The sequence below is a fragment of the Haliotis rufescens genome, unplaced genomic scaffold (genome assembly GCF_023055435.1).
Source record: "Haliotis rufescens isolate VD_foot unplaced genomic scaffold, xgHalRufe1.0.p SCAF_25, whole genome shotgun sequence".
NCBI classification, from domain to species: domain Eukaryota; kingdom Metazoa; phylum Mollusca; class Gastropoda; order Lepetellida; family Haliotidae; genus Haliotis; species Haliotis rufescens.
The window spans coordinates 4,048,853-4,076,738 of record NW_025963946.1 but is presented as its reverse complement, the minus strand read 5'-3'; the positions used below and the strand labels follow the sequence as shown (position 1 = coordinate 4,076,738).

General features: G+C 48.9%; 1 long non-coding RNA gene across 2 annotated transcripts in view; it reads left to right on the top strand.

Annotated features, from left to right (window-relative positions):
* The window catches only part of LOC125383637, a 48,031-nt gene extending 32,870 nt beyond the window's left edge, over positions 1-15,161 (top strand). For both annotated transcript variants that reach the window (XR_007222849.1, XR_007222848.1), the window contains one exon: positions 14,791-15,161. This is a non-coding gene — a long non-coding RNA (uncharacterized LOC125383637). The remainder of the gene's footprint in view (positions 1-14,790) is intronic.
* Positions 15,162-27,886: the final 12,725 nt, after the last annotated feature.

Genomic DNA, 27,886 nt, shown 5'->3' with positions numbered 1-27,886 from the left:
CTCGGGTAGAGGGGAGTCTCTGTGTGTGTGAGACCGACGTTCCCACTCGGGTAGAGGAGCGTCCCTGTGTGTGTTAGACCGACGTTCCCACTCGGGTAGAGGAGCGTCCCTGTGTGTGTGAGATCGACGTTCCCACTCGGGTTGAAGAGTGTCCCTGTATGTGTGAGATCGACGTTCCCACTCGGGTAGAGGAGTGTCCCTGTGTGTGTGAGATCGACGTTCCCAATCGGGTTTAGGAGTGTCCCTGTGTGTGTGAGATCGACGTTCCCACTCGGGTAGAGGAGTGTCCCTGTGTTTATGAGATCGACGTTCCCACTCGGGTAGAGGAGCGTCCCTGTGTTTGTCAGACCGACGTTCCCACTCGGGTAGAGGAGCGTCCCTGTGTGTGTGAGATTGACGTTCCCACTCGGGTAGAGGAGTGTCCCTGTGTGTGTGAGATCGACGTTCCCACTCGGGTAGAGGAGAGTCCCTGTGTGTGTGAGATCGACGTTCCCATTCGGGTAGAGGAGTGTCCCTGTGTGTGTGAGATCGACGTTCCCACTCGGGTAGAGGAGTGTCCCTGTGTGTGTGAGATCGACGTTCCCACTCGAGTAGAGGAGCGTCCCTGTGTGTGTGAGATCGACGTTCCCACTCGGGTAGAGGTGTGTCCCTGTGTGTGTGAGACCGACGTTCCCAATCGGGTAGAGGAGCGTCCCTGTCTGTGTGAGACCGACGTTCCCATTCGAGGAGGAGTGCCCCTGTGTGTGTGAGACCGACGTTCCCACTCGGGTAGAGGGGTGTCTCTGTGTGTGTGAGACCGACGTTCCCACTCGGGTAGAGGAGCGTCTCTGTGTGTGTGAGACCGACGTTCCCACTCAGGGAGAGGAGCGTCCCTGTGTGTGTGAGACCGACGTTCCCACTCGGGTAGAGGAGCGTCCCTGTGTGTGTGAGATCGACGTTCCCACTCAGGTAGAGGAGTGTCCCTGTGTTTATGAGATCGACGTTCCCACTCGGATAGAGGAGCGTCCCTGTGTGTGTGAGACCGACGTTCCCACTGGGGTAGAGGCGTGTCCCTGTGTGTGTGAGATCGACGTTCCCACTGGGGTAGAGGAGTGTCCCTGTGTTTATGAGATCGACGTTCCCACTCGGATAGAGGAGCGTCCCTGTGTATGTGAGACCGACGTTCCCACTCGGGTAGAGGAGCGTCCCTGTGTGTGTGAGATCGACGTTCCCACTCGGATAGAGGAGCGTCCCTGTGTGTGTGAGATCGAGGTTCCCACTCAGGTAGAGGAGTGTCCCTGTGTGTGTGAGATCGACGTTCCCACTCGGGTAGAGGAGTGTCCCTGTGTGTGTGAGATCGACGTTCCCACTCGGGTAGAGGAGTGTCCCTGTGTGTGTGAGATCGACGTTCCCACTCGGGTAGAGGAGTGTCCCTGTGTTTATGAGATCGACGTTCCCACTCGGGTAGAGGAGTGTCCCTGTGTGTGTCAGACCGACGTTCCCACTCGGGTAGAGGTGTGTCCCTGTGTGTGTGAGACCGACGTTCCCACTCGGGTAGAGGAGCGTCCCTGTGTGTGTGAGATCGACGTTCCCACTCGGGTAGAGGAGTGTCCCTGTGTGTGTGAGATCGACGTTCCCACTCGGGTAGAGGAGTGTCCCTGTGTGTGTGAGACCGACGTTCCCACTCGGGTAGAGGAGTGTCCCTGTGTGTGTGAGATCGACGTTCCCACTCGGGTAGAGGGGTATCTGTGTGTGTGAGACCGACGTTCCCTCTCGAGTAGAGGAGCGTCCCTGTGTGTGTGAGATCGACGTTCCCACTCGGGTAGAGGAGTGTCCCTGTGTGTGTGAGACCGACGTTCCCACTCGGGTAGAGGAGTGTCCCTGTGTGTGTGAGACCGACGTTCCCACTCGAGTAGAGTAGCGTCCCTGTGTGTGTGAGACCGACGTTCCGATTCGGGTAGAGGAGTGCCCCTGTGTGTGTGAGATCGATGTTCCCACTCGGGTAGAGGGGTGTCTCTGTGTGTGTGTGAGACAGACGTTCCCACGCGGGTAGAGGAGTGTCCCTGTGTTTATGAGACAGACGTTCCCACGCGGGTAGAGGAGCGTCCCTGTGTTTATGAGATCGACGTTCCCACTCGTGTAGAGGCGTGTCCCTGTGTGTGTGTGATCGACGTTCCCACTCGGGTAGAGGAGTGTCCCTGTGTGTGTGAGACTGACGTTCCCACTCGGGTAGAGGAGTGTCCCTGTGTGTGTGAGACCGACGTTCCCCTTCGAGTAGAGGGTTGTCCCTGTGTGTGTGAGACCGACGTTCCAACTCGGGTAGAGGGGTGTCTCTGTGTGTGTGAGACCGACGTTCCCACTCGTGTAGAGGAGCGTCCCTGTGTGTGTGAGACCGACGTTCCCACTCTGGTAGAGGAGCGTCCCTGTGTGTGTGAGTTCGACGTTCCCACTCAGGTAGAGGAGTGCCCCTGTGTGTGTGAGACCGACGTTCCCACTCGGGTAGAGGGGTTTCTCTGTGTGTGTGAGACCGACGTTCCCACTCGGGTAGAGGAGCGTCCCTGTGTGTGTCAGACCGACGTTCCCACTCGGGTAGAAGAGTGTCCCTGTGTGTGTGAGACCGACGTTCCCACTCGGGTAGAGGAGCGTCCCTGTGTGTGTTAGACCGACGTTCCCACTCGGGTAGAGGAGCGTCCCTGTGTGTGTGAGATCGACGTTCCCACTCGGATAGAGGGGTATCTGTGTGTGTGAGACCGACGTTCCAACTCGAGTAGAGGAGCGTCCCTGTATGTATGAGATCGACGTTCCGACTCGGGTAGAGGAGTGTCCCTGTGTGTGTGAGACCGACGTTCCCACTCGGGTAGAGGAGTGTCCCTGTGTGTGTGAGACCGACGTTCCCACTCGAGTAGAGGAGTGTCCCTGTGTGTGTGAGACCGACGTTCCCACTCGAGTAGAGGAGTGCCCCTGTGTGTGTGAGACCGACGTTCCCACTCGGGTAGAGGGGTGTCTCTGTGCGTGTGAGACCGACGTTCCCACTCGGGTAGAGGAGCGTCCCTGTGTGTGTTAGACCGACGTTCCCACTCGGGTAGAGGAGCGTCCCTGTGTGTGTGAGATCGACGTTCCCACTCGGGTAGAGGGGTATCTGTGTGTGTGAGACCGACGTTCCCACTCGAGTGGAGGAGCGTCCCTGTGTGTGTGAGATCGACGTTCCGACTCGGGTAGAGGAGTGTCCCTGTGTGTGTGAGACCGACGTTCCCACTCGGGTAGAGGAGTGTCCCTGTGTGTGTGAGATTGACGTTCCCACTCGAGTAGAGGAGTGTCCCTGTGTGTGTGAGACCGACGTTCCCACTCGGGTAGAGCAGTGCCCCTGTGTGTGTGAGACCGACGTTCCCACTCGGGTAGAGGGGTGTCTCTGTGTGTGTGAGACCGACGTTCCCACTCGTGTAGAGGAGCGTCCCTGTGTGTGTTAGACCGACGTTCCCACTCGGGTAGAGGAGCGTCCCTGTGTGTGTGAGATCGACGTTCCCACTCGGGTTGAAGAGTGTCCCTGTATGTGTGAGATCGACGTTCCCACTCGGGTAGAGGAGTGTCCCTGTGTGTGTGAGATCGACGTTCCCACTCGGGTTTAGGAGTGTCCCTGTGTGTGTGAGATCGACGTTCCCACTCGGGTAGAGGAGTGTCCCTGTGTTTATGAGATCGACGTTCCCACTCGGGTAGAGGAGCGTCCCTGTGTGTGTGAGACCGACGTTCCCACTCGGGTAGAGGAGCGTCCCTGTGTGTGTGAGATTGACGTTCCCACTCGGGTAGAGGTGTGTCCCTGTGTGTGTGAGATCGACGTTCCCACTCGGGTAGAGGAGAGTCCCTGTGTGTGTGAGACCGACGTTCCCACTCGGGTAGAGGAGTGTCCCTGTGTGTGTGAGATCGACGTTCCCACTCGGGTAGAGGGGTATCTGTGTGTGTGAGACCGACGTTCCCACTCGAGTAGAGGAGCGTCCCTGTGTGTGTGAGATCGACGTTCCCACTCGGGTAGAGGTGTGTCCCTGTGTGTGTGAGACCGACGTTCCCACTCGGGTAGAGGAGTGTCCCTGTGTGTGTGAGACCGACGTTCCCATTCGGGTAGAGGAGTGCCCCTGTGTGTGTGAGACCGACGTTCCCACTCGGGTAGAGGGGTGTCTCTGTGTGTGTGAGACCGACGTTCCCACTCGGGTAGAGGAGCGTCTCTGTGTGTGTGAGATCGACGTTCCCACTCAGGGAGAGGAGCGTCCCTGTGTGTGTGAGACCGACGTTCCCACTCGGGTAGAGGCGTGTCCCTGTGTGTGTGAGATCGACGTTCCCACTGGGGTAGAGGAGTGTCCCTGTGTTTATGAGATCGACGTTCCCACTCGGATAGAGGAGCGTCCCTGTGTATGTGAGACCGACGTTCCCACTCGGGTAGAGGAGCGTCCCTGTGTGTGTGAGATCGACCTTCCCACTCGGATAGAGGAGCGTCCATGTGTGTGTGAGATCGACGTTCCCACTCAGGTAGAGGAGTGTCCCTGTGTGTGTGAGATCGACGTTCCCACTCGGGTAGAGGAGTGTCCCTGTGTGTGTGAGATCGACGTTCCCACTCGGGTAGAGGAGTGTCCCTGTGTGTGTGAGATCGACGTTCCCACTCGGGTAGAGGAGTGTCCCTGTGTTTATGAGATCGACGTTCCCACTCGGGTAGAGGAGTGTCCCTGTGTGTGTGAGACCGACGTTCCCACTCGGGTAGAGGTGTGTCCCTGTGTGTGTGAGACCGACGTTCCCACTCGGGTAGAGGAGCGTCCCTGTGTGTGTGAGATCGACGTTCCCACTCGGGTAGAGGAGTGTCCCTGTGTGTGTGAGATCGACGTTCCCACTCGGGTAGAGGAGTGTCCCTGTGTGTGTGAGACCGACGTTCCCACTCGGGTAGAGGAGTGTCCCTGTGTGTGTGAGATCGACGTTCCCACTCGGGTAGAGGGGTATCTGTGTGTGTGAGACCGACGTTCCCTCTCGAGTAGAGGAGCGTCCCTGTGTGTGTGAGATCGACGTTCCCACTCGGGTAGAGGAGTGTCCCTGTGTGTGTGAGACCGACGTTCCCACTCGGGTAGAGGAGTGTCCCTGTGTGTGTGAGACCGACGTTCCCACTCGAGTAGAGGAGTGTCCCTGTGTGTGTGAGACCGACGTTCCGATTCGGGTAGAGGAGTGCCCCTGTGTGTGTGAGATCGATGTTCCCACTCGGGTAGAGGGGTGTCTCTGTGTGTGTGTGAGACAGACGTTCCCACGCGGGTAGAGAAGCGTCCCTGTGTGTGTGAGACCGACGTTCCCACTCGGGTAGAGGAGCGTCCCTGTGTGTGTGAGATCGACGTTCCCACTCGGGTAGAGGAGTATCCCTGTGTGTGTGAGATCGACGTTCCCACTCGGGTAGAGGAGTGTCCCTGTGTTTATGAGATCGACGTTCCCACTCGGGTAGAGGAGCGTCCCTGTGTGTGTGAGACCGACGTTCCCACTCGTGTAGAGGCGTGTCCCTGTGTGTGTGTGATCGACGTTCCCACTCGGGTAGAGGAGTGTCCCTGTGTGTGTGAGACTGACGTTCCCACTCGGGTAGAGGAGTGTCCCTGTGTGTGTGAGACCGACGTTCCCCTTCGAGTAGAGGGTTGTCCCTGTGTGTGTGAGACCGACGTTCCAACTCGGGTAGAGGGGTGTCTCTGTGTGTGTGAGACCGACGTTCCCACTCGTGTAGAGGAGCGTCCCTGTGTGTGTGAGACCGACGTTCCCACTCTGGTAGAGGAGCGTCCCTGTGTGTGTGAGTTCGACGTTCCCACTCAGGTAGAGGAGTGCCCCTGTGTGTGTGAGACCGACGTTCCCACTCGGGTAGAGGGGTTTCTCTGTGTGTGTGAGACCGACGTTCCCACTCGGGTAGAGGAGCGTCCCTGTGTGTGTCAGACCGACGTTCCCACTCGGGTAGAAGAGTGTCCCTGTGTGTGTGAGACCGACGTTCCCACTCGGGTAGAGGAGCGTCCCTGTGTGTGTTAGACCGACGTTCCCACTCGGGTAGAGGAGCGTCCCTGTGTGTGTGAGACCGACGTTCCCACTCGAGTGGAGGAGCGTCCCTGTGTGTGTGAGATCGACGTTCCGACTCGGGTAGAGGAGTGTCCCTGTGTGTGTGAGACCGACGTTCCCACTCGGGTAGAGGAGTGTCCCTGTGTGTGTGAGACCGACGTTCCCACTCGAGTAGAGGAGTGTCCCTGTGTGTGTGAGACCGACGTTCCCACTCGGGTAGAGCAGTGCCCCTGTGTGTGTGAGACCGACGTTCCCACTCGGGTAGAGGGGTGTCTCTGTGTGTGTGAGACCGACGTTCCCACTCGTGTAGAGGAGCGTCCCTGTGTGTGTTAGACCGACGTTCCCACTCGGGTAGAGGAGCGTCCCTGTGTGTGTGAGATCGACGTTCCCACTCGGGTTGAAGAGTGTCCCTGTATGTGTGAGATCGACGTTCCCACTCGGGTAGAGGAGTGTCCCTGTGTGTGTGAGATCGACGTTCCCACTCGGGTTTAGGAGTGTCCCTGTGTGTGTGAGATCGACGTTCCCACTCGGGTAGAGGAGTGTCCCTGTGTTTATGAGATCGACGTTCCCACTCGGGTAGAGGAGCGTCCCTGTGTGTGTCAGACCGACGTTCCCACTCGGGTAGAGGAGCGTCCCTGTGTGTGTGAGATTGACGTTCCCACTCGGGTAGAGGAGTGTCCCTGTGTGTGTGAGATCGACGTTCCCACTCGGGTAGAGGAGAGTCCCTCTGTGTGTGAGACCGACGTTCCCACTCGGGTAGAGGAGTGTCCCTGTGTGTGTGAGATCGACGTTCCCACTCGGGTAGAGGGGTATCTGTGTGTGTGAGACCGACGTTCCCACTCGAGTAGAGGAGCGTCCCTGTGTGTGTGAGATCGACGTTCCCACTCGGGTAGAGGTGTGTCCCTGTGTGTGTGAGGCCGACGTTCCCACTCGGGTAGAGGAGTGCCCCTGTGTGTGTGAGACCGACGTTCCCACTCGGGTAGAGGGGTGTCTCTGTGTGTGTGAGACCGACGTTCCCACTCGGGTAGAGGAGCGTCTCTGTGTGTGTGAGATCGACGTTCCCACTCAGGGAGAGGAGCGTCCCTGTGTGTGTGAGACCGACGTTCCCACTCAGGTAGAGGAGTGTCCCTGTGTGTGTGAGACTGACGTTCCCACTCGGGTAGAGGAGCGTCCCTGTGTGTGTGAGATCGACGTTCCCACTGGGGTAGAGGAGTGTTCCTGTGTTTATGAGATCGACGTTCCCACTCAGATAGAGGAGCGTCTCTGTGTGTGTGAGACCGACGTTCCCACTCGGGTAGAGGGGTATCTGTGTGTGTGAGACCGACGTTCCCACTCGAGTAGAGGAGCGTCCCTGTCTGTGTGAGACCGACGTTCCCATTCGAGGAGGAGTGCCCCTGTGTGTGTGAGACCGACGTTCCCACTCGGGTAGAGGGGTGTCTCTGTGTGTGTGAGACCGACGTTCCCACTCGGGTAGAGGAGCGTCTCTGTGTGTGTGAGACCGACGTTCCCACTCAGGGAGAGGAGCGTCCCTGTGTGTGTGAGACCGACGTTCCCACTCGGGTAGAGGTGTGTCCCTGTGTGTGTGAGACCGACGTTCCCACTCGGGTAGAGGAGCGTCCCTGTGTGTGTGAGATCGACGTTCCCACTCGGGTAGAGGAGTGTCCCTGTGTGTGTGAGATCGACGTTCCCACTCGGGTAGAGGAGTGTCCCTGTGTGTGTGAGACCGACGTTCCCACTCGGGTAGAGGAGTGTCCCTGTGTGTGTGAGATCGACGTTCCCACTCGGGTAGAGGGGTATCTGTGTGTGTGAGACCGACGTTCCCTCTCGAGTAGAGGAGCGTCCCTGTGTGTGTGAGATCGACGTTCCCACTCGGGTAGAGGAGTGTCCCTGTGTGTGTGAGACCGACGTTCCCACTCGGGTAGAGGAGTGTCCCTGTGTGTGTGAGACCGACGTTCCCACTCGAGTAGAGGAGTGTCCCTGTGTGTGTGAGACCGACGTTCCGATTCGGGTAGAGGAGTGCCCCTGTGTGTGTGAGATCGATGTTCCCACTCGGGTAGAGGGGTGTCTCTGTGTGTGTGTGAGACAGACGTTCCCACGCGGGTAGAGAAGCGTCCCTGTGTGTGTGAGACCGACGTTCCCACTCGGGTAGAGGAGCGTCCCTGTGTGTGTGAGATCGACGTTCCCACTCGGGTAGAGGAGTATCCCTGTGTGTGTGAGATCGACGTTCCCACTCGGGTAGAGGAGTGTCCCTGTGTTTATGAGATCGACGTTCCCACTCGGGTAGAGGAGCGTCCCTGTGTGTGTGAGACCGACGTTCCCACTCGTGTAGAGGCGTGTCCCTGTGTGTGTGTGATCGACGTTCCCACTCGGGTAGAGGAGTGTCCCTGTGTGTGTGAGACTGACGTTCCCACTCGGGTAGAGGAGTGTCCCTGTGTGTGTGAGACCGACGTTCCCCTTCGAGTAGAGGGTTGTCCCTGTGTGTGTGAGACCGACGTTCCAACTCGGGTAGAGGGGTGTCTCTGTGTGTGTGAGACCGACGTTCCCACTCGTGTAGAGGAGCGTCCCTGTGTGTGTGAGACCGACGTTCCCACTCTGGTAGAGGAGCGTCCCTGTGTGTGTGAGTTCGACGTTCCCACTCAGGTAGAGGAGTGCCCCTGTGTGTGTGAGACCGACGTTCCCACTCGGGTAGAGGGGTTTCTCTGTGTGTGTGAGACCGACGTTCCCACTCGGGTAGAGGAGCGTCCCTGTGTGTGTCAGACCGACGTTCCCACTCGGGTAGAAGAGTGTCCCTGTGTGTGTGAGACCGACGTTCCCACTCGGGTAGAGGAGCGTCCCTGTGTGTGTTAGACCGACGTTCCCACTCGGGTAGAGGAGCGTCCCTGTGTGTGTGAGACCGACGTTCCCACTCGAGTGGAGGAGCGTCCCTGTGTGTGTGAGATCGACGTTCCGACTCGGGTAGAGGAGTGTCCCTGTGTGTGTGAGACCGACGTTCCCACTCGGGTAGAGGAGTGTCCCTGTGTGTGTGAGACCGACGTTCCCACTCGAGTAGAGGAGTGTCCCTGTGTGTTTGAGACCGACGTTCCCACTCGGGTAGAGCAGTGCCCCTGTGTGTGTGAGACCGACGTTCCCACTCGGGTAGAGGGGTGTCTCTGTGTGTGTGAGACCGACGTTCCCACTCGTGTAGAGGAGCGTCCCTGTGTGTGTTAGACCGACGTTCCCACTCGGGTAGAGGAGCGTCCCTGTGTGTGTGAGATCGACGTTCCCACTCGGGTTGAAGAGTGTCCCTGTATGTGTGAGATCGACGTTCCCACTCGGGTAGAGGAGTGTCCCTGTGTGTGTGAGATCGACGTTCCCACTCGGGTTTAGGAGTGTCCCTGTGTGTGTGAGATCGACGTTCCCACTCGGGTAGAGGAGTGTCCCTGTGTTTATGAGATCGACGTTCCCACTCGGGTAGAGGAGCGTCCCTGTGTGTGTCAGACCGACGTTCCCACTCGGGTAGAGGAGCGTCCCTGTGTGTGTGAGATTGACGTTCCCACTCGGGTAGAGGAGTGTCCCTGTGTGTGTGAGATCGACGTTCCCACTCGGGTAGAGGAGAGTCCCTCTGTGTGTGAGACCGACGTTCCCACTCGGGTAGAGGAGTGTCCCTGTGTGTGTGAGATCGACGTTCCCACTCGGGTAGAGGGGTATCTGTGTGTGTGAGACCGACGTTCCCACTCGAGTAGAGGAGCGTCCCTGTGTGTGTGAGATCGACGTTCCCACTCGGGTAGAGGTGTGTCCCTGTGTGTGTGAGGCCGACGTTCCCACTCGGGTAGAGGAGTGCCCCTGTGTGTGTGAGACCGACGTTCCCACTCGGGTAGAGGGGTGTCTCTGTGTGTGTGAGACCGACGTTCCCACTCGGGTAGAGGAGCGTCTCTGTGTGTGTGAGATCGACGTTCCCACTCAGGGAGAGGAGCGTCCCTGTGTGTGTGATTCCGACGTTCCCACTCAGGTAGAGGAGTGTCCCTGTGTGTGTGAGACCGACGTTCCCACTCGGGTAGAGGAGCGTCCCTGTGTGTGTGAGATCGACGTTCCCACTGGGGTAGAGGAGTGTTCCTGTGTTTATGAGATCGACGTTCCCACTCAGATAGAGGAGCGTCTCTGTGTGTGTGAGACCGACGTTCCCACTCGGGTAGAGGGGTATCTGTGTGTGTGAGACCGACGTTCCCACTCGAGTAGAGGAGCGTCCCTGTCTGTGTGAGACCGACGTTCCCATTCGAGGAGGAGTGCCCCTGTGTGTGTGAGACCGACGTTCCCACTCGGGTAGAGGGGTGTCTCTGTGTGTGTGAGACCGACGTTCCCACTCGGGTAGAGGAGCGTCTCTGTGTGTGTGAGACCGACGTTCCCACTCAGGGAGAGGAGCGTCCCTGTGTGTGTGAGACCGACGTTCCCACTCGGGTAGAGGAGCGTCCCTGTGTGTGTGAGATCGACGTTCCCGCTCAGGTAGAGGATTGTCCCTGTGTTTATGAGATCGACGTTCCCACTCGGATAGAGGAGCGTCCCTGTGTGTGTGAGACCGACGTTCCCACTCGGGTAGAGGCGTGTCCCTGTGTGTGTGAGATCGACGTTCCCACAGGGGTAGAGGAGTGTCCCTGTGTTTATGAGATCGACGTTCCCACTCGGATAGAGGAGCGTCCCTGTGTATGTGAGACCGACGTTCCCACTCGGGTAGAGGAGCGTCCCTGTGTGTGTGAGATCGACGTTCCCACTCGGATAGAGGAGCGTCCCTGTGTGTGTGAGATCGACGTTCCCACTCAGGTAGAGGAGTGTCCCTGTGTGTGTGAGATCGACGTTCCCACTCGGGTAGAGGATTGTCCCTGTGTGTGTGAGATCGACGTTCCCACTCGAGTAGAGGAGTGTCCCTGTGTGTGTGAGATCGACGTTCCCACTCGGGTAGAGGAGTGTCCCTGTGTTTATGAGATCGACGTTCCCACTCGGGTAGAGGAGTGTCCCTGTGTGTGTGAGACCGACGTTCCCACTCGGGTAGAGGTGTGTCCCTGTGTGTGTGAGACCGACGTTCCCACTCAGGTAGAGGAGCGTCCCTGTGTGTGTGAGATCGACGTTCCCACTCGGGTAGAGGAGTGTCCCTGTGTGTGTGAGATCGACGTTCCCACTCGGGTAGAGGAGTGTCCCTGTGTGTGTGAGACCGACGTTCCCACTCGGGTAGAGGAGTGTCCCTGTGTGTGTGAGATCGACGTTCCCACTCGGGTAGAGGGGTATCTGTGTGTGTGAGACCGACGTTCCCTCTCGAGTAGAGGAGCGTCCCTGTGTGTGTGAGATCGACGTTCCCACTCGGGTAGAGGAGTGTCCCTGTGTGTGTGAGACCGACGTTCCCACTCGGGTAGAGGAGTGTCCCTGTGTGTGTGAGACCGACGTTCCCACTCGAGTAGAGGAGTGTCCCTGTGTGTGTGAGACCGACGTTCCGATTCGGGTAGAGGAGTGCCCCTGTGTGTGTGAGATCGATGTTCCCACTCGGGTAGAGGGGTGTCTCTGTGTGTGTGTGAGACAGACGTTCCCACGCGGGTAGAGAAGCGTCCCTGTGTGTGTGAGACCGACGTTCCCACTCGGGTAGAGGAGCGTCCCTGTGTGTGTGAGATCGACGTTCCCACTCGGGTAGAGGAGTATCCCTGTGTGTGTGAGATCGACGTTCCCACTCGGGTAGAGGAGTGTCCCTGTGTTTATGAGATCGACGTTCCCACTCGGGTAGAGGAGCGTCCCTGTGTGTGTGAGACCGACGTTCCCACTCGTGTAGAGGCGTGTCCCTGTGTGTGTGTGATCGACGTTCCCACTCGGGTAGAGGAGTGTCCCTGTGTGTGTGAGACTGACGTTCCCACTCGGGTAGAGGAGTGTCCCTGTGTGTGTGAGACCGACGTTCCCCTTCGAGTAGAGGGTTGTCCCTGTGTGTGTGAGACCGACGTTCCAACTCGGGTAGAGGGGTGTCTCTGTGTGTGTGAGACCGACGTTCCCACTCGTGTAGAGGAGCGTCCCTGTCTGTGTGAGACCGACGTTCCCACTCTGGTAGAGGAGCGTCCCTGTGTGTGTGAGTTCGACGTTCCCACTCAGGTAGAGGAGTGCCCCTGTGTGTGTGAGACCGACGTTCCCACTCGGGTAGAGGGGTTTCTCTGTGTGTGTGAGACCGACGTTCCCACTCGGGTAGAGGAGCGTCCCTGTGTGTGTCAGACCGACGTTCCCACTCGGGTAGAAGAGTGTCCCTGTGTGTGTGAGACCGACGTTCCCACTCGGGTAGAGGAGCGTCCCTGTGTGTGTTAGACCGACGTTCCCACTCGGGTAGAGGAGCGTCCCTGTGTGTGTGAGATCGACGTTCCCACTCGGGTAGAGGGGTATCTGTGTGTGTGAGATCGACGTTCCAACTCGAGTAGAGGAGCGTCCCTGTATGTGTGAGATCGACGTTCCGACTCGGGTAGAGGAGTGTCCCTGTGTGTGTGAGACCGACGTTCCCACTCGGGTAGAGGAGTGTCCCTGTGTGTGTGAGACCGACGTTCCCACTCGAGTAGAGGAGTGTCCCTGTGTGTGTGAGACCGATGTTCCCACTCGAGTAGAGGAGTGCCTCTGTGTGTGTGAGACCGACGTTCCCACTCGGGTAGAGGGGTGTCTCTGTGTGTGTGAGACCGACGTTCCCACTCGGGTAGAGGAGCGTCCCTGTGTGTGTTAGACCGACGTTCCCACTCGGGTAGAGGAGCGTCCCTGTGTGTGTGAGATCGACGTTCCCACTCGGGTAGAGGGGTATCTGTGTGTGTGAGACCGACGTTCCCACTCGAGTAGAGGAGTGTCCCTGTGTGTGTGAGACCGACGTTCCCACTCGGGTAGAGGAGTGCCCCTGTGTGTGTGAGACCGACGTTCCCACTCGGGTAGAGGGGTGTCTCTGTGTGTGTGAGACCGACGTTCCCACTCGTGTAGAGGAGCGTCCCTGTGTGTGTTAGACCGACGTTCCCACTCGGGTAGAGGAGCGTCCCTGTGTGTGTGAGATCGACGTTCCCACTCGGGTTGAAGAGTGTCCCTGTATGTGTGAGATCGACGTTCCCACTCGGGTAGAGGAGTGTCCCTGCGTGTGTGAGATCGACGTTCCCACTCGGGTTTAGGAGTGTCCCTGTGTGTGTGAGATCGACGTTCCCACTCGGGTAGAGGAGTGTCCCTGTGTTTATGAGATCGACGTTCCCACTCGGGTAGAGGAGCGTCCCTGTGTGTGTCAGACCGACGTTCCCAATCGGGTAGAGGAGCGTCCCTGTGTGTGTGAGATTGACGTTCCCACTCGGGTAGAGGAGTGTCCCTGTGTGTGTCAGATCGACGTTCCCACTCGGGTAGAGGAGAGTCCCTGTGTGTGTGAGACCGACGTTCCCACTCGGGTAGAGGAGTGTCCCTGTGTGTGTGAGATCGACGTTCCCACTCGGGTAGAGGGGTATCTGTGTGTGTGAGACCGACGTTCCCACTCGAGTAGAGGAGCGTCCCTGTGTGTGTCAGATCGACGTTCCCACTAGGGTAGAGGTGTGTCCCTGTGTGTGTGAGACCGACGTTCCCACTCGGGTAGAGGAGTGTCCCTGTGTGTGTGAGACCGACGTTCCCATTCGGGTAGAGGAGTGCCCCTGTGTGTGTGAGACCGACGTTCCCACTCGGGTAGAGGGGTGTCTCTGTGTGTGTGAGACCGACGTTCCCACTCGGGTAGAGGAGCGTCTCTGTGTGTGTGAGATCGACGTTCCCACTCAGGGAGAGGAGCGTCCCTGTGTGTGTGAGACCGACGTTCCCACTCAGGTAGAGGAGCGTCCCTGTGTGTGTGAGACCGACGTTCCCACTCAGGTAGAGGAGCGTCTCTGTGTGTGTGAGATCGACGTTCCCACTCAGGGAGAGGAGCGTCCCTGTGTGTGTGAGACCGACGTTCCCACTCGGGTAGAGGAGCGTCCCTGTGTGTGTGAGATCGACGTTCCCACTGGGGTAGAGGAGTGTTCCTGTGTTTATGAGATCGACGTTCCCACTCGGATAGAGGAGCGTCTCTGTGTGTGTGAGACCGACGTTCCCACTCGGGTAGAGGGGTATCTGTGTGTGTGAGACCGACGTTCCCACTCGAATAGAGGAGCGTCCCTGTGTGTGTGAGATCGACGTTCCCACTCGGGTAGCGGAGTGTCCCCGTTTGTGTGAGACCGACGTTCCCACTCGAGTAGAGGAGTGTCCCTGTGTGTGTGTGATCGACGTTCCCACTCGGGTAGCGGAGTGTCCCTGTGTGTGTGAGATCGACGTTCCCACTTGGGTAGAAGGGTGTCTCTGTGTGTGTGAGACCGACGTTCCCACTCGGGTAGAGGAGCGTCCCTGTGTGTGTGAGACCGACGTTCCCACTCGGGTAGAGGAGTGTCCCTGTGTATGTGAGACCGACGTTCCCACTCGGGTAGAGGAGTGTCCCTGTGTGTGTGAAACCGACGTTCCCACTCGGGAGAGGAGTGTCCCTGTGTTATTCCAGTTATATGACGGCGGTTTGTAAATAATCGAGTCTAGACCAAACAATTGCGATACGATGACATGCATCAACCAAGTCAGCGAGCCTGACCACTCAATCCCGTTAGTCACCTTTTACGGCAAGCATGAGTTGCTAAAGATCTATTCTACCCCGGATCTTCACGGGTCTATTCTATATCAGAAAGTATTATGTTCAGATGTAGTTTTTCGGTTTTATTTGTAACGAAACTTGCAAACAGTGACTTCTCTTGGCAGATTCGCCGCCATCATGGACATCAAGCGACATCTACAACACCTCCTACTGCTTCAACGTGGTGTGTGGTGATGGGGGTATTGTCGTTCCAGCGGCCGGCATTTACCTGGTGTACTCTCACCTCACGTTCACCACACAGCCAGCCTCTGAAGATACATTCATACACGTCATACAGCGGCGGAACCGGAACTTGCCTGGTCTGGACATGCATCATCAACCAAGTCAGCGAGCCTGACAACGGGTCAGAAGAAATATGCAACCGATTCTCCAGTGATCATGTTCTAAATATGACCCTGTGACATCACCGGATGTTTATATACAATTTTGTAACCCGAGACAAACGGGAAATTACTTTCTTTGTTTGTTGTTTAACGCCGCACCTAGCAATATTCCAAAAGATATATGACTGCGGCCTGTAAATAATCGAATGTGTCCCAGACAATCCAGCGATTGATATCATGAGCATCGGTCCACGCAATTGGGATACGATGACATGCTTCAACCAAGTCAGCGAGCCTGACTCCCGAACCCCCAAGTCGCCTCAAGCGAATGGTGTTAAATTTGACTAAATGTATCTAGGAAAATTGGTATTCGCAACAAAATCGTAATCATTACACTGCAAACACGAAAACGTCGTTTTTTTCCGTATATGGTCATTGGACGGAAAAACGACTAAAAATTCATTAAAATTGATTAATTGGTCAGCGTCTAGAAAGTGTCCAGAAAAGGGTCGAGTTTTTCAAGCGTAAAATCGACGGAAAAACGATGCTTTTTGCTCCGCCTTGTACAACTGTTAACGGCCAATCAGATGGCGCTGGTCCCCCGACGCACGTGATGTCCAAGGCTTCCTTTCGGAAGCTTTAGGTTTCGTATTTCTGGCATGCCTTGCTCTAGTATTTGTCGCGCGCAGTGCGGCGAGATTTGCTGATAAGCTAGTTTTAGGATATGTTACATGTTAATGGAATTCAGACACGCGCCAAGAAGTCAAACCAAACAATGTTACTAAGTTTATTGTTGTAACGGCTATGTACAGTTACCCCTATCGAATAATGGGTTGTGTTTCATTTGGTTATGACAATAACTAATTTTTTAATGTGAAGTTTACAAGATATACGACTTGGACGCGAGGTCGGTCACATGACGTTCTTCACGTGACTGTATTCTTGAAAAGGCGTAAACACTGACTACTTCCACATTCCTGGGGAAAACCCTTGGAATTCCCTGGTACGAATTCATACAGAAGCGTGGTTGCAAGCCCATTTAAGGATACCCTCGCTACAACCCATCACAGAGAGAAAAAACACGAACAAAAATCCAAACTGTCGCAGTGACAATTTACAGAAATCTATGAATTTACCTTAGTATCCATTTGACACATCTTCACAATCACCTTTCAATGATCGGCCAATTGATCAGTGATGCCAAAGGCTTGAAATAGCCACAGGTTAATTAACAACTTCGAAAATATCTCCCGTCACGTTTATCGTGTCGGCCATTTTGACGTATTGTACTTGATGTAAATGTATTACGACGCTCTGTCATTGTAATTGACTTACTGAGGTAATTCTGTAAAAGATCTTCTCATCTAATGAGGATATTGTTTGGAATATATTTCTTGTAAACATACTCAAACATATGTTCCTCGCTTTGGGGGGAACTATTTTATTCCGGGGTGGCCCATTAAATCTAGTAGTAAGTCAAGGCACCATGCGTGATCTGTTATTTTATGTGTTTAAATTACGTTTTGGGGCGTTAATAAAATACACTGACGCAAGTATATTCTATTCAAATCAATTGGATAATTGAATATGCTTTCTTTTACATATTACATAACATCACTGCACAAAATATGAGCAGTTGCAGTAACACACTACGGTAATCGCATTAAACATCATTTTCAACTGTACAGTATTTCAGTATTTCAGTTATATCATGGTGTATCAGACTGATGTGGGATAAAAATCCGAAGTGGTTCAGGTCATCCAATGGGTGTTCGGGAAAAGGTGAGCGTACTATCCTGCCAGACAAGTGGCACCCGTCACAAACACATGCAAGGACAAGTCAATTGTTCACCTGAACAAAGCACGGAAACACACAATGATGCCCGTCCTCAGTTTTACCGAGCATGTAAATTATTTTGTCCGTCAAAAACATGGACGAGTATAAACAATATGTTCATTCACGTAATACATGTCATACATTTGACAAAATGTATTGACTCGGAGCATTATTGTTAATCACAGCGTATGCAGTTTAACTCATCACCCATCCCATTATTGATAACCCTTATTGAAGATCTATGAAATCAGAAGCTGCAACACTCTATCTTTTAACTGGCATGTCAGACTTCTATTTCATTACTCAGTTTTATTTGCACGGATTACTATGGAAGGGACATTGTCTCGTTGTCGCATTGTCGCATTGACGCCTTTACAAAACAAGCAAAACGTGTCAAAATTAACAAAAGCGCGACAATTGGCCATTTGTCGCATTGTCGCGTGTTGACATTGTCGCTCTTTGATAATCCTTTTCTTTATTTTACAAAAGGGCGACGATGCCGTAACGCGACATTTTCAAGGTCAAAATATGTCTCGTTGTCGCATTGTCGCCCCATCTCAAATGTGTATAAAAGGCGTAAAGTTCAGTTATTGTTACAGTTAGGAAGTTCAACCTGATAAATGTACGTCTTGAAATGAAAACACAAGTCCGTCCGCGAGTCCATAACGTTTTATTGTGAGCTCTTCTCTAAAAGTGCTTAGTGTTCAACTCCCAGTTCCAAACACGTAGTACCTCCTCAATAATCCACATACCTCCAGTGCAGTGGTCTTCCGGAAGATCTTACTCTTGACCGTATTAGACAACTGACGAGTGCACGCCTGACCTGTGACCTCGTTGCAACCCTCGTGATGTGTTTGCCGAAGGGAGAGGTGTAGGATATGTGTGCTCCAGCCCAGCGCAGAGCTCGCGACACACTGTATACTGATGTATACAGTATATTGCAGTTGATATACTGTATACTGCATGTGATACTTATTTGCAGACATGTTACAACTTTCAAGATTCAAGATTCAATTTGCATATATTTCATATACAACCGACCGCCGTCATATATCACTGGAATACTGCTGAGAGCGGCGTTAAAACAAATTGTTTTCATAATGGAGCGCTGCAGTCATTTAAAATAGAACCGTATACATATGTACATGTAGTACCAACTCACTCTATTTGTGTCGAATATTCAGCAGAAAATATATTATTAACCAAGTCTTTGGGAAAAGATATCAGATTTGTATAAGCAGCCACATAGGGATGATAAAGGACCCCTCGCTGATTAGGTTCTTGTTTACTTAAGAGCAGAGTTGGCCATGTTAGATGATATAACCAAAATCCAGGCGCTCCGGCGGGGGCAAGCTGGTCTTGTTAGTGTATGGTATGAGCTGTGACGTTGACCCAAGAGAATAATGTAAAACATGAGACCAACTCAAGTCTATAATGATTGGGAAAGTCTAGATTTCCACAGCTTAGCCTGAAATTAAGAATTGTTCTATGCTCCATTTTAATTGTATTATTTTCATTTTGTAGACATGGATGGACCAACCAGGAAAGAAATTGATGGAATATTAATATCACATGTTACCACTGATCCAGTTAAATTCATCACACAATAATAAATTAGTATTTGACATTACGGCATTTGATTATTAGGGCATGATCATGTACATGTTCACTGTAGTAATGTACACACCAGTCAACTTGATTATAATTTTTATCAAAGTGTAGCGCGGCATCAACGATTACTTTATGATATCCTCACTTGTCATCGATGTATTGACATCGAACAATGGACGGCAATTCGAAATTCTTATGGATAGCTTCAATAGGGACAGCGCCGGTGTCAGTACAATTTTCCTAGTTAAAATAAGTATCTACAAAATATAATCTGAAGCAGACAAGAACAATATTTTTTATTAATGCTTACTTTCATGGATAGAATTAAGGCAATCTAGGCTTGCCAAATCGTTCTAGACTTGAGCTGGATTCCTTTAAAATTTATTCTGTATGGTCTGGGAGACGAACGGGCGTCAGTATCGCATGGAGAACTGGGACAGCCTTAATCAGTGTAATCGGATATGTTGTGGAGTTTCGGTTTTGGGCTGTTTGCTGAATATATAGAATTGCGAGTTTTGTATACTCTGTATTCTTTCGTCATGGTAGCATATATATTTTCTATGTTGCTTTTTGAATTATCCACAAATAATGAGAACTACAATGTAAACCTCTCTCTGGAGATATGCAATAATACTACTGAAGGGCATATCTGAAAAATGGGACTTCTCGACAAATATTTCTTTCTTAAATACTACCCGTTACAGGCATTCTGATCATTATATCATACTTTGTACAGTTTAAAAGTCAAATAATGGCAAATTGTGTATCTTTCTACATTTTGAATTACAGTAAACTACGGTTATAACGAACACGCTTATAACGAACTGACGGATAAAACGAACTAACTTTTTAGTCCCGACTATTTGCTGTAGTTATGCTGTATATATGCTTATAACGAACTACGGTTATAACGAACTAAAAATAGTAGTCCCTTTGAGTTGGTTATAACCGTAGTTTACTGTAATTATATTTTCTGAAATAAAACCTTAGCATCAGATAGTGATATACACGCGTACGAATATGATCTTTACTATTATAAATGAATTATCAATTTCGTATTATGAATTAGATAAACAGAAATATGATAGTAAAACAAATTATTTTAATCTATTCTTGTGAGAAGGTAACGAGAGATCTAGGCAACGCACTAACGTAGCCATTTATGAAAAATGAAATATTAAAAGTTTAGGGGTTTGAACATGCACATTGAATGACAGGGAAGAAAGCAACGCAATAATTAAATTATGAATCAAATTATGTTATAAATATAACAGAATATTTAGAAAATATAAGTTTAATTTCTCATTGTTGGAAGGTGTCTAATAATTATATAGATTTTGTTTGATTGTTTGTTGTTTAACGCCGCACTCAGCAATATACCAGCTATATGACGGTGGTTCGTAAATAATCCAGTCTGGACCAAACAATTTAGTCATTATCATCAAGAGCACCGATCAACGCAGTTGGGATACGATGACATGCATCAACCAAGTCAGCGAGCCAAGTCGCCTTCGTAGAAGCATGGGTTGTTGAATGCCTATTCTAACCCGGATCTTCACGGGTATTTTTTTAAATAATAAGGTACAATGAAATTCTGTATATGTCCATAATAAGTGTGTATAAGTAGATGGATAATATGTCCATACACGCCAAGTAAATGGTATATGCATTAATTTAAATGCAAATGATTCAATGATGAGTTCTTTCACAAGTCCATATTTCAAGGCATGTATTTGATATTCATAATAACTCCACAAAAGCTACATAATGGCAACAAAACGGTACCAGCATCATAGATACCAATAATACATGAGATACATATAATTACTTTAAAGTTAAAACATGTATCTAAATAGAAAATTAGAAGGATACACTTCCGACATTTTTCGTATTTTGTTTTCGTTTGGAGAGAGAAATTGTGATTGGTATCTGATGGGTGCAAACAGGTGTTCCCTTCCGCCCAGGCCTTGCGGCAATGCTATAGCCCAAAATGAAACAAGCCTTGTTCAACAGGTTCAGACTCAAATTTCTATTCCACTTGGGCTCCTTTTAAATTTAAATATAATTTCTCGTGTCGATATGTGTCAGAAGAAATGAAATATTACAGCACTGGTGAATAGGTTATATGCGCATGTCAGCGTCGATCCTATAATATCCTTTTATGCAAAATACATATATACTGATGAATTAAGGTAGTAATACTACGCAAATATATGTCCAGATGCATACATCAGTATCATCTCGTGATCTTAATTCGTTCTTTGAGCCCTTTTTCTACCGGAGATTGTGGGGTGTTACATCACACCAGAAAGCCAGGTCCAAATTCAAGTCATAATTTCATGGTCCGTCTTGTATGTTGGAAACCAATATCGCAATATGGCTAAATATTGCTGAACGTGGTATTAACCCGATTACTCACATAATTATTCCATTTTCTACAGTCATCTACGAACACTGTACTATCTTTAAGGAGTTATATCTGTATCATCCAAATGTCCATACATATATGTCCACATTTATATGTATAAAGCAAGTCGTCCTGCACTCTTCCTTAAAAGATAAATGTTAAGCATTTCCTCTGTATGGATTTATATAATGTAATATCGTTTTAATGTAATGCTGATGCAGTAAACGTACCACAGACCTAATGCTAGAATAACATCTAATTTCTGAAATGAACATATTTTACAGAAAAAAAACAGTTGTTTGAACAATACTTATAAAATATAAGAACAAGGAGCCAAGAGCCAAATATTGGGCTGTGTTGGACATATTTGTTTTGGGGTCTTATGACAGACAAACCTGATGCCTTTAAGTATAAAGATAAGTAAGTATAGATGTTGTACATATTCAAATATGTTCGTGATTAACCCAACCTTGAAAAATATTGAAAGATGAGTGGTGACTATTTATGCCATCATTTCAAATTCGAATGAGAGCACATCAAGAAAGCATGGTACTTTAATATACGTATCTTGTTGACCCAATATTCTTTTTTAAGTAAGAGCAGCATGCATATCGAGAGTATAGGTTTGGTGCGTGACTTATCACACAGTACTTTCAGAAAGTGTGCATATTCTGTTTATCGGCAATAAATAACATAAGACGATTCATACGGGTAAATGCGATTTACTTCAGAACTAGTATAGATTATTTAAGGTTAGGGGGAAATGTATGTAATTAACAGAACTTTGGCCGGGTTTGAAGGATTTGGGTCCTGGCTTGGGCTTTGTGTTGGACGTGTAGACGGCATTTCCAGGTTTGACGTATCAATGACAAAAATGATGTCAGAAGCAATTCTCTGCCTTTTCGGGTGAACAATTGGCTTGCCTTTGGATGTATTTGTGTCGGGTGCCACTAGTGGATCGGAATGAGCTCACGTTTTTGCGAGCGTCCAATGTCATCATTTATTATGATGAATCATGAAACATGCTCCTGATGTTGTCGCAATGGTGCAGTTGGCGCTACTTTTGGCAAGGGTTTCTCATGATAATGGAAATGCTTATGTCGCTTTTGTTGACCGATAAACATGAAAAGATATAATGTTAGTGTATATGGTCATGTAATTAAGAAACAAACGACGAGTGGGAGTTGTTTATTGTACGATAAACAACGACCGAGACTCGTTTATTTCTATATGAGATATCAACATTACGTACAGCCTCTTTTAGGGTGTTAAATTAGGAAAAAATACACGCTTTACAATATTTACCCGTACTTAAATAATGATGATTCCTTGAATAGAATCCGACAGCGGCCATGCTAGATAAATCCATTTTAGGATTTGAGTTTGGTCCCGAATATTCTCACAATTTTCTCGTCAATCATCTGTACCTTTTCTCCCAATACCGATTGTCATATCACTCTCACTTTCGGATTCTCCAGCAACATTTATTGGGAACAACTCACTAGACACATACCTCTCAAAAATAAGGTTAAATTTACAAATTTGACTTTTCAAGTTGCGAGTGCATGTTCGAATCTCAATAAATGACGTCATGATAGAACAATGTTTTATCGTGAAATAAATATCGCGTCCTTCTTTGTTCTTTGTGATTTATGGCGTAGCTATCTTATATCATCAAATGCCAATTTCTAATTGCTTTATCATGACGTATCCGTGTCATGTAGCAATAACATACACAAATATCGTTGACTTCGACGTTGAATAGTGTCATGAAATATGATTATCCTCTTGTGTGCAATATTTCTGGTTGATAAATCTAACATATTCTTACTTTAAGAATAGCGACTATACATTATTATATATCCCTTATCAGGTCTCTGTAACATTTGCAAAATGATACAAATATAAAAATACAACTGAACCTAAATGTAATGTTTTAATATCCTTACGTTGCTGAGTGCAGCATTTAACAACAAACAAACAAAACATAATATCTTTAAGAATTATGTTAACAATTCCGATGCTAAAAATAATCTCACAATCTCCATACCTCTTTCTCTCTATGAAAACATAATAACTTTTTTTTTAATAATCAGAAGGAATAATAAATAAATGGCAATACTATCATAATTATCATCATTATTTATGTTACTTATCCTCAAGTGAAGTAGTCCTCCACACTATACATTCAGTGAAGAAGCCCATGAACATATGAACTATGTAACATACATTCATGGAAGTTAGATGAACAGTTGAAGTTAGCAAATGATATTATTCGGTCGAACGTCTATCAGCCATCTATTCTATTCATGAAGAACATTTCACGTGGGACCAACAGAGGGAATTATGACTATCGACTTGCTAATTATTTTTTTATATTCATGCCAGCTCAAACGATCTATTGGCTTGATTTATTGTTATGGTATCCACAAAAAAAAGTAGGATCCGTTTTTTTCCGTTTTTGTTGAAATAAAACTGAATAATATTTGCTGTTTACATATCAAAGTTTGCCAAATTGTTACAAAATGTTTGCCCACAGCAAGGCTACGTATCCCCAACATATTGTGCTAGGCACACTATCACTGGACTGAGGAAGGGCGGTATTCCTCCTTGTGGGTCACCTGCTTGGCAATATGGGACGGGAAAACTGCAGGGGGTGAGGGCAGTTAAGTTGATGGTACAGACAGATAAGAGAGATCATTTTACAAATTTGAAACCTCAGTCCACAAAGGGAGAGGCGAAAGCTAAAACTTGGTGAGGTTTACAGAACAAAGGCAGTTATTTCTAGTTTCTTACCGACTCTTAAAGATTCATTTAATAAAGCAATTAATGCGTGTGTGTGTGTGTGTGAGTGTGTGTGTGTGTGTGTGTGTGTGTGTGTGTGTGTGTGTGTGTGTGTGTGTGTGTGTGTGTGCGTGCGTGCGTGCGTGCGTGCGTGCGTGCGTGCGTGCGTGCGTGCGTGCGTGCGTGCGTGCGTGCGTGCGTGCGTGCGTGCGTGCGTGCGTGCGTGCGTGCGTGCGTGCGTGCGTGCGTGCGTGCGTGCGTGCGTGCGTGCGTGTGAGTGAGTGAGTGTGTGTGTGTGTGTGTGTGTGTGTGTGTGAGGTAGAAGAAGAATTGTACACCATAAAAATGGCTACGTATGTAGTTGGGTTAGATATGTTGAATGCCCGGCCAGTATGACCTTTGAGTCACTACAGTTTCAGTCATTAAAATGCGTAAAACAGTATTTGAGTGAAAGAAAACACTATAAGTGAGTGAAACAAAAGAACTCAGTACAGGCACACCCAGTCCCCCAACCCCAAGTTTGCATGTATCAATACTCATACCTGCCACATCCTCAACTACTAATCACATTCTTCTTTCCCCACCATTATGTCTACGTCAGCCATCATGGATCCATGCGCATGCTTTCATACATAATCCATCCTCCCACCATTCCCCAACATCCATCGAACTATAACTATATCCGCCCTCATGTATCGGTATTCGTGTTTTCATACATACATACCACCCCCCCCCCCACCTCCCCCCCCCCCCCCCCCCCTCCACCCCCCCTACCATTCCCCTACATCGATCGCAGTACAACTATGACCATAACCGCCTTCGTGCATCCGCACTTATGTTCACATTGCATTGTATATGCATCGAATTACACGTTTAAAATATCGTAAATATTTTACAACATGTACATATTATATATCAGCAAACAGAGATTATTATAACGCAATAGATTTCATCCGTCAAAACATCACAGAAAGAGGGGCAGCCTGGAATTTTACAATGGCATCTGAATGCACTAAGACGTTCAACTGGTCAGGAGGTGAGAGTTGCGGAAGATTACGGTAAACTTCAGTTACAGATCTCCATTACGAATATCTAAAGTATGAATAAAGATCACAGCTTGCTATGACGTGTACTTCATGCCTGCAGAATTAGCAATGTCCTTCGCTTTAAATTGTAAGTCTAAATGCTTATGTAGACAAAGACCCAAATGTATATAGGCATGACCATATTATATTCTACGCAAATATCACCACATTTAAAAACAAAGCTAGATTGAGTCTTTGAAGGGCATTAAGAACTGATACACACAAGGAAAAATATTTATGGATGTCAACGGAGGAACACTGCGTTTCGGAATATATACTTTCTCCTTCATCAGGTGCATATTATTTAATGCTATGAGGCAGAGAACATATATTTGTACCTGTAAGAAAAACAAAAGTAAAAAGATAGCAAAGAAGGGAACGCAACAAGGGAAGCCAACAGATAACTGGCATGGCGCTGATTACCCCGCCTCCCGTTTGCCCATTGTCCATTTCCCATTACCAATCATTCATAAGTTAAGTTTTGGCTTTAATTTGTCCATTGATAATCAACCATCAACGTCTATTATCTCAACCCTAAAAATATGTAGTTTACTGAGAAAGTGGTATCCAAATATAATGTGTGTTACTGTTGACCACTTTCTTAGAGGCATTGTTGGTTCAAAGCTTTCGGTCATAGAAGCCGTGCCATTTTTCTCTTGTCAGAGGAGTACACAAAGTATACGTCATCTGGACTAACATTTTTGGTTCGGTGGCTGGGTTAGATCGCCAACTTTGTGTTCTGGCGATTGGGTGCCTCACTCACAGTGTGGGTTCAAATCCCGGACGGGACTCAACCCAAGAAAGTACGAGAATCTGTACTTTACTCAGAAAGTGTTATCCCAATTATAACATTTGTTGTCAAGAAAACACAATAAATGTATATTCGGCTTTGGATGGGTAATGATATCACAGACATATACGGATATTGATGATGACTTGGAGGAGCTTCGTAACGCACGTCTACTCAATTCAGGGATTGGTAAATCCAAATATGTGTGTGCGCGTGCGTGCGTGCGTGCGTGCGTAAATGTGGGCCTGTTGGATGTTACATAAAACATTCATCTTGAGCGGGATGGTAGTTCGAGTTGGATTAGCATGTTAACTATATGATCTTCTTTAGGCAGAGAATGCCGCGCATGAATGTATTGATGAAATTCCTAGGTACATGGGGCCTTTTCGTCCCCAGGAATACCCACAGTTGAGACTTCAATGGGGATAGGGTGTACACAATGTGCTACCTGGTAGATTGTGTGTCATCAGACCGGACAACGTTGGTCTTTGACTGATTGTGGCGTAAAACACACTTATTCATTTACTTATATCGGAAATTGAATGTTCATCTTAATTGTTATTGTTGAACATGTAATATATTTTTAAAGAAATAAAACAGTGACATAATAACTACAACTTTATGTGAGCGCGAGTAGCTTTTTTGGAATGAGATGAATAAGTCTTATAAAGTTGTAAGCTTCTTCACAACCGTGTAACTATGAATTGACTTTATTGGGTAATCAAAAAAGAGATAGGACCTAAAATAGCCAAATTTCATACGATTTCACTTGTCCACCATCTTGGATGCAAGGCGAAAACATTTCAGCGCGTTTGAAGCCACTGAGAATGCCCCCTGCAGAGTTGGACGAACATTCTGCGGTGGCGCGGCTGAGTTGACCAGAGGCTATCAGCAGCATTTCCTGTCCAGGTTATTAAGGTCAGTTGTTTGTGTGTGTGTGCGTGTGTGTGTGTGTGCGTGTGCGTGTGTGCGTGTGTGCGTGTGTGCGTGTTTGCGTGCGTGTGGGGGGTGGGGGCGGGGGGGGGGGGGGGGTTGAGATTGGGGGGATAGATGATAGATTTAGCAACAAGTAAGGTCATCTTGAGTGGGAGGGTATTCGCAGATGGATTAGCATATGAACTATGATTCTCTTCAGGCAGAAAATGAGTTCTTCGACCTGGTAGAAGTGTGTTATCAAACCTCACAGCATTGGTTTTTTGACTGAATGTAGCGTCAAAACAAACTCATTCATTTACTTGAACTGAATGTTCATCTTAATTGTTATGGATAGTCACGGAGCCATGATCCAGAGAAAAGGGTGTCATTAGATAGAAATAAACTAAGTAATAATAGGATTACCAGAAAAACGGGGTTTTACACACAAGCCAATAAACTTCGCTCATTAACACCAGAGTAAGTCAGTACAAGATTGAAAACTGCCCCATATTTATGTATGACATGCTTGTCGGGTATTGCTACATATATATGTGAAAACAAAGTAATTAAAATGAAGAGCAAAACTGATGAAAGTTAACAATAAACGTGTATACGTGTTATATCGTCACTGCAAAAATAATGATTGTTTGTCTTTAGTATTAACATTCAAATACGTTATATCTGTATTAGCGATATTGTCTTTGTTCCACCGGTGAGTCAGCGTTAGCCGTACTATCTCGTAGTATAATCGAATTTCTGAAGACATCACGATACAGTTTTTACGATGCATCACGTCTGCACTAGCGCTTGATAACAGCCTTGTGTTTGGGTGTTTCAGTGGTTTAAATCGCTGCTCTTGATATTGTTGATTAAAATTTGATACTATGAACAATATAATGTTATGTGAGAGGTTGACTTTAGAACGGTAACATACTAATAGTATATAGGATGACATAAACAGAACAATGAGAAGTTCGTCCAGATTAGTGTATAGGCAACATTTAATAATTAAAATAATTACATTCAACAACTCCCCTTTTAAGTCCATTTTCCTGACTTATAAGTAAATGCAAGAACAATCGGCCGGAATACAATGTATAGTTCTTGTCCACTTCCATATGACTATACAGCATACAATAAGCTATCGGGTCCCGTTTAGATCGGTTTGGGTGGCAGCCTAGATAGCCATAGAATAGTTTCATCTTGGAATCTCCCATATCACTGGGGATCCTCTTCAATTTAAATGGAGTTACTCGTTACGATTCCGAACCTTCACGTGACTGTGTTTATGAACCATTGTCAAATAGTGGTGACATTAAATCTAGGAAACAATACGCGAAATCGTGCATGCACAGAACGGAAAATTTGGTCAAGGCATTAAGTAATCCGCATGCGCAGAACGATTGATTTCAGTACTTCCGCTAAGCGCTTCGAGTGCAGCGTCAAAC